Source organism: Condylura cristata, unplaced genomic scaffold (assembly GCF_000260355.1).
Source record: "Condylura cristata isolate star-nosed mole 26May11 unplaced genomic scaffold, ConCri1.0 scaffold00013, whole genome shotgun sequence".
NCBI classification, from domain to species: domain Eukaryota; kingdom Metazoa; phylum Chordata; class Mammalia; order Eulipotyphla; family Talpidae; genus Condylura; species Condylura cristata.
Window position 1 is genome coordinate 38,838,181 of NW_004567114.1, and position 9,032 is coordinate 38,847,212.

The 9,032-nt window shown below is 36.6% G+C and overlaps 1 protein-coding gene across 2 annotated transcripts in view; it reads right to left on the reverse strand.

Moving 5' to 3' along the window:
• KLHDC1 (kelch domain containing 1) overlaps positions 1 to 9,032 on the reverse strand; it is a 31,265-nt gene that overhangs the window by 21,893 nt on the left and 340 nt on the right. The window lies entirely within an intron of this gene.

A 9,032-nucleotide genomic window follows, 5' to 3' on the forward strand; every position in this document is an offset into this window, starting at 1 on the left:
CACCGGCTCTATGCTCAGCCAGGGAGCTGACCCACATGTTCAGTGACTTCTCCTGTCTCACCCACTGCTCCCCTCAGCAGTGTATTTCACAGGACCCACCTGTCCTGCTCCCCACTCTGTTTGTGGCGAATCCTTGCACATCCCTCCCACCTCTGGCCTACACTCCAGTACACCCCGTATATGCATACATAAATAAAAAAGAATCTAAAAATCCCACAAAATCATACACTGGCTCAAAGATGGTTTTTTAAATACAAATTAAGATAGATAAAAAGATTAAAAGGGAAGACATTTTCTAACAGAAAGTCCACAAACACTAAAGGCTTATAACACAAAGTATGTAAGAACATGAGTCTCAAGAAAAAGGCTGGGTGGGCCCTCCCTGGTGGCACAATAGGTTAAAGCACAAACTATGAAGCTACCACAGCCACCGCAGCATGAGTTCAATCCCCGGCCAGGGAGGTGACCCACATGGCGTGGCAGACCTCTCCTGACCTGCCCACTCCTCCCCTCAGCAGTGTAACTCAGTGCATCTGCCTGTTCTGCTCCCCACTCTGTCTCTGGTGAATCCTCTCACTCCACCCCCCTGTCCTGCACCTCTGGGCAATTGAGACTTAGAAAGAGATTATGAGGAAAGGAAAATAGTAAAATAATAATCTTTGCAGCAGACTATTTAAGTCTATAAAGCCAAGAAGAAAAGGAATATGAAAGAGGGCATTGTGTTTGGGTGAAGGAGAAGGAATTAAGGAAGGAACTATTTTAAAGTTGTAATTAAGAGCCCTGTATTAGATACCATATTAACATAAATTATTTTTTATGTGCCTGCTATAGGTGAGGCAAAGTGTTAGGTGTTCATTAAATATACAATCTAAGGCAAGATAAATTTATTTATTTTTAATTTATTTTATTTATGCACACAAAAACTGTGGTGTAGGCAAGGTGGAGGGTGGGTTTAGATCTCTGTCTGGAAATTCAACTCAGGCCATACTGGTGATAGCACTGAGACTGAACCCCTAGACTACCAGGGAGGCCCTTCCATTCAGACATTTATAATGAAAAGAGAAATAAGAACAACAATCTTCTTTTAATTTAAGTTAAAAGTACATAAGGATTAAAAGAGCTTATATAAATCTGTCATTTCCTAGAGTCTATGTATTTCCAAAGTCTTAAAAGAGATTAAGAATTTATAATCTTGTATATAGTAAATTATTAACACAACATACAGAGTTAGCTAACTTTCTTACAGCAATGTTAGAAGTCTAAAACACCTTGACTATCAGGCAAGTCTCTTCCTTGCAGCCCCACCAATCTAAGTAGAAAACCATTCTTTTAGCTGCAAGGAAACATTTGCTTGTCTGACTGAGAAAGTTATATCAGATGTCTAAGTAAACAGACAAGAATAAGGGTAGTTAATTGCATAATTCTTAGGTTTAGTGGCATCATGCTTCAGTGTAGAAACTGAAGCCCTTGTGTGAAACCTTTAGAACAGAAGTATTGTGCAACTTAAGTCCTTTCAGTGGTTCCCAGTGTTACCAAGTTTCTGATTTGTGATACATGGTACCTGCTACCTCCCCAAAGTTCATCTTGCCTTTTACTCATTGTGCTTCATTCAGTCTCTTTTCAGCTCCATAACCTCTACAGTAGGGCCTCCATCTTGCAATAAGGGTTTTCATCTATACTCATCTCTCTTCTTGACAACTTCTGCAAGAATTTCAAGAACTAACAGCAAAATAAACCCATAAAAAGTAGGATGAATTAAAAAGGACCAGATATTATTGAAGTGGAAAAAAAAATACAACACGGAAGCTCAAGTAAACCAAAACTTGGTGTTGCAGAAGGCGCAGATGAAAACTCTGGGAAGAATACTGGGGACCTAGGAGACGGAAACAGCTTTAGGAATGAGGCAAGGGGAACATACCTATAGACAGATAGAGATTACATAGAGAGTATTGTGAACAACTTAAGTGGACACCAATAATGTTAAACACTTAAATGGGATGGGTAGACTCCTGGGAATGAAGGTGAGGGTCAGAGAATCTTATGAGCTTGATTCAAGAAAAAAAATGGAAATTGTGAACAATTACATAGGTTTAAGTAGATTGAATCAGAGATTTAAAACCTCCCCCACAAAGTTAGCATCAGGCTGGATGGCTTTACATTTGAGTTTGCTCAAAGAATAAATAAATCAATTTTACAAGGACTATTACAGGATTAAAAAAAAAGGAATTCTAGCCAACCTACTTATGAACACAGTTGATGGACTTCTTAAAAGAATCAGCAAATAGGATGCAGCATTGAATAAAAAGGCATTACATTATACTAACTTATGTTTAATCTAAAGAAAGCAACATTGGTTTAATATTACAAAGCTACTAGTATTAGTTATTACATTAAGAGATTACAGGAAAAAATTACTATGTAGTGATTATTTACTAGATTCTAGAAAATTATTATATAGTGGTGCAGAAGAATTATTCTCCAAAATTCAATATCCTTTTATTGAAAATCAGATAAAAGAAAACCTCCTTTAATTTGAAAGAGGCCATCTATAGCCAAACAAAACTCTAAGGCAAACATCAAACTTAATGCTTAATGTTAAAACAATTTCTCTGAAATAAAATAAGAAAAGTAGCTTCTATTTAACATTGTACTTCAGGTCTATCAGCACAGTGTAGAAAAGCAAATAAAAAGGAATAAAGATTAAGATGAAAGAAACACAATTGTCACCATTTACATATTATGTGACTACCTACATAGAAAACAAAAAGGAGATTAACAGCTGATTTTGAGAATGTACTTGAGAAAACTTGCCAGAATTAAAGCTACTTAAAAATCAATTATACTTCAAAATACCAGCAACAATCAGGACATTTAATTTTTATAATTAATTAACAGACATCAAAAAATCCTGAACACAAAGATATACCACATACGTGGATTAGAAAACAATTGCATAATGTCTATCACCACCAAGTGACCTAAAGTAAATCTAGCAGCATGAAATGTCAACAGGGAATTTAACAATCTGCTTCAAAAAAATTATACAAGTGATGAAGTACAGAGGAAAATAATTTGGCACTTCTTTTTAAAAATTAGTTTAGAATAACTGTATGATCCAGCAATTCCTTTCCTAGGTACCCAAAAGAACTGGAAATAGGTACTTAGATACTTGTATACAATATTCACAGTAGCATTATTCACAGTAGATAAAACAGGTGGCAATGACCCCCTGTCCCAGGGACAATGGTGGCCTGAACAAGATGGTGTATGCAGACCATGTGGTACTACTCAGTCTTTGAAAAGAATGAGTTCTGATTCTGATACATAGGACAAAAGGATAAAGCTTGAAAGCATACTACATGAAATAAGCAAGATCAAAAAGACAAATATTGTACGATTCCATGTAAACAGGCAAATTCACAAAGATAGAAAGGGGATTAGAAGTTATCAGGGACTGAAGTTGGGAGGGGTTTTCTTACGTGGTAGAAACTGAGTTTCTGGTTGGAGTAATGAGTTTTAGAACTGCAGAACACCACACTACATTGTGAATGTAATTGTCACTGAATTGAGTTGTACACTAAGCTAAGGTTAAAGTGACACATTATGTATTATGTATTAAATATTTTATAATTTAAAAAGTATGTGTTAAATATTTCCTAACATATACAAAAGAACAAAAGGCTCTAAATAACCAAAATATTCCTGAATAACAAAAACAAGATCGAGTGGGGATGGAACTTTTACTTCTAACAAAGCTTTAATTTAAATAATGTGGTTTTGTCACAAGAATTAGAATGATGACCCTAGAAATAAATTACCTATACATGAAAAACTGATGTGTGACACACTGGGTTTTCATGTTGGTGGGGAAAGGTGGAACTATTAAACATATGACACAGGGCAAGATTTTCTTCAGGCTGAAAAGATGATGAACTTGTGTCCTTATCTTTTACCAACCAAACAAAATATTAAGATTAAAAAAAATACTTAAACATGGACAGCAAAGCTGGAAGTTATTTGGAAGACATTTTTATCTTCACACTGGGAAAAATTCCTTAAATAAGATGTGGGAATATAAAGCATTAATGAAAAGAGAGAAATTACATGAAAGTTAAGAACATCTGATGAGCGAAAGTTAATCAAGAAAGCAAAAAAGACAAGCCACAAACTGAGAAGACATACTCAACTCATACAAATTGTACATTTAAAGGCTTCTTATTAAAAAAAAACAAAGACTTCTATATGCCAGTAAGCAACTCCAATAGACAAGAGCAGAAGACATAAACCAGAATTTGTACATAAGAGGAAACACAAATAATTCATAAAGCCATGAAGAGACATACAACTTTATTTGTAATCAGGGACATGCAAGCAAAAATCACAATGTAATATGTCAGACTTATCAGGCTGGCAGAAAACTTAAGACCAGATGATACAAAATGCTGTATGGATGTGAAACAAGGAAGAAGCTGGTGAGGCATAAAGTGATCCTGATATTTTGACAAGTGACATTTCTAAGTAAAACTGGTGATGTGCATGCCAGCATTCCACTCCTCAGTATACACCCTAGTGAATGGCCGTGCCCTTGTGCATGTACAATTGGAGGCCTTTTGTATGGGCACTCAATGTAGCATTGTTTATGATAACAAAAAGAAAGAATATTCATCGTTAGTGGAATGGATAAATTACAGGAAGTTCATACAATGGAATGTTATCTAAGACACACATAAATGAATGAATCTGGCTGATTTTCAAAATATTTAACAGCTGGGCAACAACAAGCACTACCCAGTCAAAATGGCCAATATAAACATGTACCGGCACACAGCGGAGCACAGGCAGTGTAGGACTCAAAACCGGGATGTTGACTGAAAGAATCAAGTTGTGAAAGAAACATGCTATGATAAAATACCAAATAATGTACATGTGGTAGGACAATAAAGATACATGTCCGATAAGGCAATAAAGAAATCCAGAGAACACTACCCTAGGGGGGTGGGAGGTGCGTGGAACAATGTGATCAGTGAAGTAGACAGGACATTTGTAAGTTGCAAGTTCTGCTCAGTTTCTTAAATCTGGAAGTTAGGACAGATGTTCTTTTATACCGACATTTCAATATAAAGACAATAAAATTTTATGAAATGAATTTTAAGTAGCTTGCAGGATCTGCAGAGAAGCTGGCGGATGGGCCTCTATGGATCCTCTATGTAAGGAGGCTGAAGGCCAGATAGCACACCTCAGAACAGGTCTGCTGAGCTAACTGCTGCAGACAAGGCGAGCAACACACCACTGAGAACCTGGATCATTCTGCACATTCTAATGCTGTCTTTATTCCTGAGTCCAATTCTAGCACAGATTCATCTAACTGACAGAGTCCATGCCATTTGCCACAAACCAGCTGCAAAGGTTGGAACCTGCACTCAGGTTTTTATTGAGTCACTATCCCAGTTCTAAACATTGGGGGTATAATAAGAAACAAAATCTTTATCTTGAGAATGTATATTCTATGAGGTTAGGAAAGAGGTAGCCAGACAACTCAAATAAATACCCCATCAAGTGTTACTCAATTGGGGATACTATAGATAGAGGAAGTAGGGTCAAATGCTGGGCATCCAGAAAGAATGGCAGTGATGGCTTGTGTGTGAGACAGATGGCCTAAGTGACAGCTATGAAGATATGAAGTGTACTGTTAAGTTAAAGAGCAAACATACTTTTAATGAATGGCTAAATTTCTCCTCAAAAAGGTTATGCAAATTCATGACTATTACTAGTCGATGAGTAATTTATCCCCCCATGGATTTCTTAAAAATGCTTAATTTGCCAACTAGAGAAGAAAAACCTCAATGTTATTTTCAACTGGGTTTCTTTCATTCATATTTGTATTTCTTTCATAAATTCCTTATGTATTTACATTACTGTTTCAATATTGATATTTTTATTTCTGTTCACGAGACCTTTGCCTATCGTGTACACTGCAAATACCTTCCTTGGTTTGCCATTTGAGTTCTCGTTTTATGGTGTTTGAAAATCACAGTTCAAAATTTTTTCTTAAGGTTGACCTTTCAATCTTTTCCTTGATAGCTTTTCCTAATTCAGTTTTTCTCTTCCTAGCTCCAAATTTACCAGCCATGTAATTTGTTCTGGTATTATCTAGTTCATTTTTCTGTATTTAACTCTTCAGTCCTAAAACCCCAATATAATTTTCCTCCAGCTATTCCAGAACCACCCAATGAATATGCAGTTGTTTTTCCAGATCTGAAATGGTACCTTTAATACAGTGTAGTCTTATCCATCTTTTTTTCCCCATTCCATTCCAACAAGCTACCTTAAATCCTCATTAAGTGAGTACTGATTTCATTATTACAGGATCATAAAACGTTTTAACATCTGGCACTATGGGCCACCCATGTTCATTCTTTCCAAACATTTTCTAAATTAATCCTTCCTCCTTAAGTACTTATCCATGACAGATATAGGTACACAAGCAGTCATTTTCTAAAAGAAAAAGTTCAGAGCAAAGTTATTTGCATCAGTTTTATGATGGAAATAAAACTGTATATATGATTAAGTCATAAGAAGAAAGCATATCATACTAAGACACTGGACTTTCCTCCAAAATCTGAGAAAATTCATGTTAACTGTTCCTAGTAGCAGTACTCAGGTACGAATTTTAGTAATATCAAAGCATACGTAGCTCAAAGAGCAAAAAAAAAGATATTCTGGTACCAACTAGAATTTACCAATTACTTTTAGGGAGGGCTATTTTCAAATAGAATATCTGATAGAATTCATACAAAAGAGTAATATTTACACAGGTAAATTTGTAGAAATTCAAGTTTCAGGATATAAGATATGTCCATCAGTTTAAATATATATTTTGCGTTTTTGTTAATGAAGAAATTTGTGTTTAGAACATATAACCTGGAATCACTTGATCATATTCTTAACCTCTGGCTACTGGATTAACTCCAGATTCCAGGGGCCTTTTAGCTATCTTGTGTTCAGAAGGGCCTGAATAAAATGAGTCCTGGAAAGACTCTTTTTTGTCCTCCACTCCCCCTTTCCTGCCACTTCTACCTTAGGTGTATTCTTACTGTTAATAATCCCTGAAATTCAAAATGTAGATTAAACCTAAATCTCTGTGGTACTTTCCAGGGTCACTCAGAATCATTCACCCCTGAATCCATCCATAGTAGGGAAATAAGTATTTCTATTCATTTACTACTACAAAGAACAGGAATCTCATCAATTACAAACCTTTCAAGATTCCAAGATGTAAACATGCAGACATTTCATTTATGGATTCAAGAGAAATCTACACTGTCAGTAGATATGGGTTACTACAAATTACTATTTTAAGTGAAACTTTTTAAGCTTAAACAGTATTATGGATAAATACAGCAAATGAAGTTTGACACCTCTATATCTTAAGAGGCAGTGTTCAAAAATCTATCAAAATATCTCTTCTGCACAAAGCCATCATTATACCTAGATTACATTTTCCTCAAGAACTAATGGTGTAATAATGTGGGTCTGCTAATCCTAAACCGCCTATCCCGTCTCCACAGTTCTATATTCTTAAAGAAAGGTCAAAACTGCCTGCTCATAGGAGCCCAACCCTATAAGGTACCTTTCAAATCAAATAAGAACATAAGCCTAGGTCACTCTGAGAAGGGTGTACATCACGAAGCATGACCCGGAACGCCAGAGAGGCTGTATAAGGAAGGACCCCAGAAACTGATGAGTGAAATGCCTATTGATAAGATTGAAATCCTGACTGGGAAGTCAGGGCTGTCTCTACCATAATACCAAACTATCAGCAGATGAGGAATACAGATTCACCTTTTCCCCAGTTTCTACCACTTGTCCCTTTCCTTTTCTACTTCCTCATATCATGAATGCTGTGTGATTAGTTTACCAACAAAAAGTCCAGGATCTTGTTCTTTAGCAGCATCCTGCATTATGTAGCCTGCTCCACGGCTCCTGTCGCTTTATCAGTGTGGTGTTGCCGGATACAACAGTAGTATTAGACAATAAAACATCCAACCAATCTCTGTTCACTTATCATAAACTACACCTTTGGAAATCCAATAGGTCAAAGGTAGAGTGTGCTGCTCTGGAGGTCTAATTTCCATTAAAGTTATTTACACTCATCGACTCATCTTCCTTATTTTAAAAATGAGAGCTTACTGACTTTATAAAATATGGCAAAGATTATATAAAATTAGGGGTATGCCGATTCCTAGCACATACAAGGCACTCAAAGGTTAGTTCTAATTTTTCCATCCTGATACTGCAACAAATTAAAAATAAACACACAAACAAAACAACGAAACCATCTTGGATGTGAGAATCATTTAACATAGATAATATGAACTTTATTTCAGTGATTCAGTCATGTTACATCTGCACGTGAGAGCATCAAGACAGGCAGAAGATGTGGTTCTATTTCCTGCAGAACTTCCGAATGGCTTTCTAAAAAAATCTGTAAACTAAAGGGGGTTGTCATATAGTCCTGAATTATTTTCCATCTTTAGAACCCAGGATTCTATAATCCCGTGATTATAGCAAAACAAATGCTCCCATTCAAACATCCACTGTGATAAGAATTTTTAAGCATAAACTCTTCAGTATACTGTTGCTAATGAGTCTATTTTGAGACTCATATTAAACAGAAAAAAAAATCATACTCATTAGCCAAGAAACGCCACTAAAAATAGCTTCGATATACTTAAATACTTGAGTGACTTCGATAATTGTATTTCGAATCATACCTAAGGTGTAAAGAAATGAATACAAAGTGACAGCAAGGCGTCCTCGGTCTGCACAAGCATTTCAAGAGGACGCTCAATCGCGCAGTAACTGACTTTCGTCCGTGCAGCCAAGGGGTTACAGCTGCGGGCAGTCAGGGGTAGGTGCTGAGAGTGGAAGAGCCCCGCACCCGGATTTGAAAGCGGTACGAAAGGAAGCAACCGCGGGGCGGCGACAAGCCCAGCCGGGGCTGGAAGCGCGGCGGACGGCGGAGGGGCTGG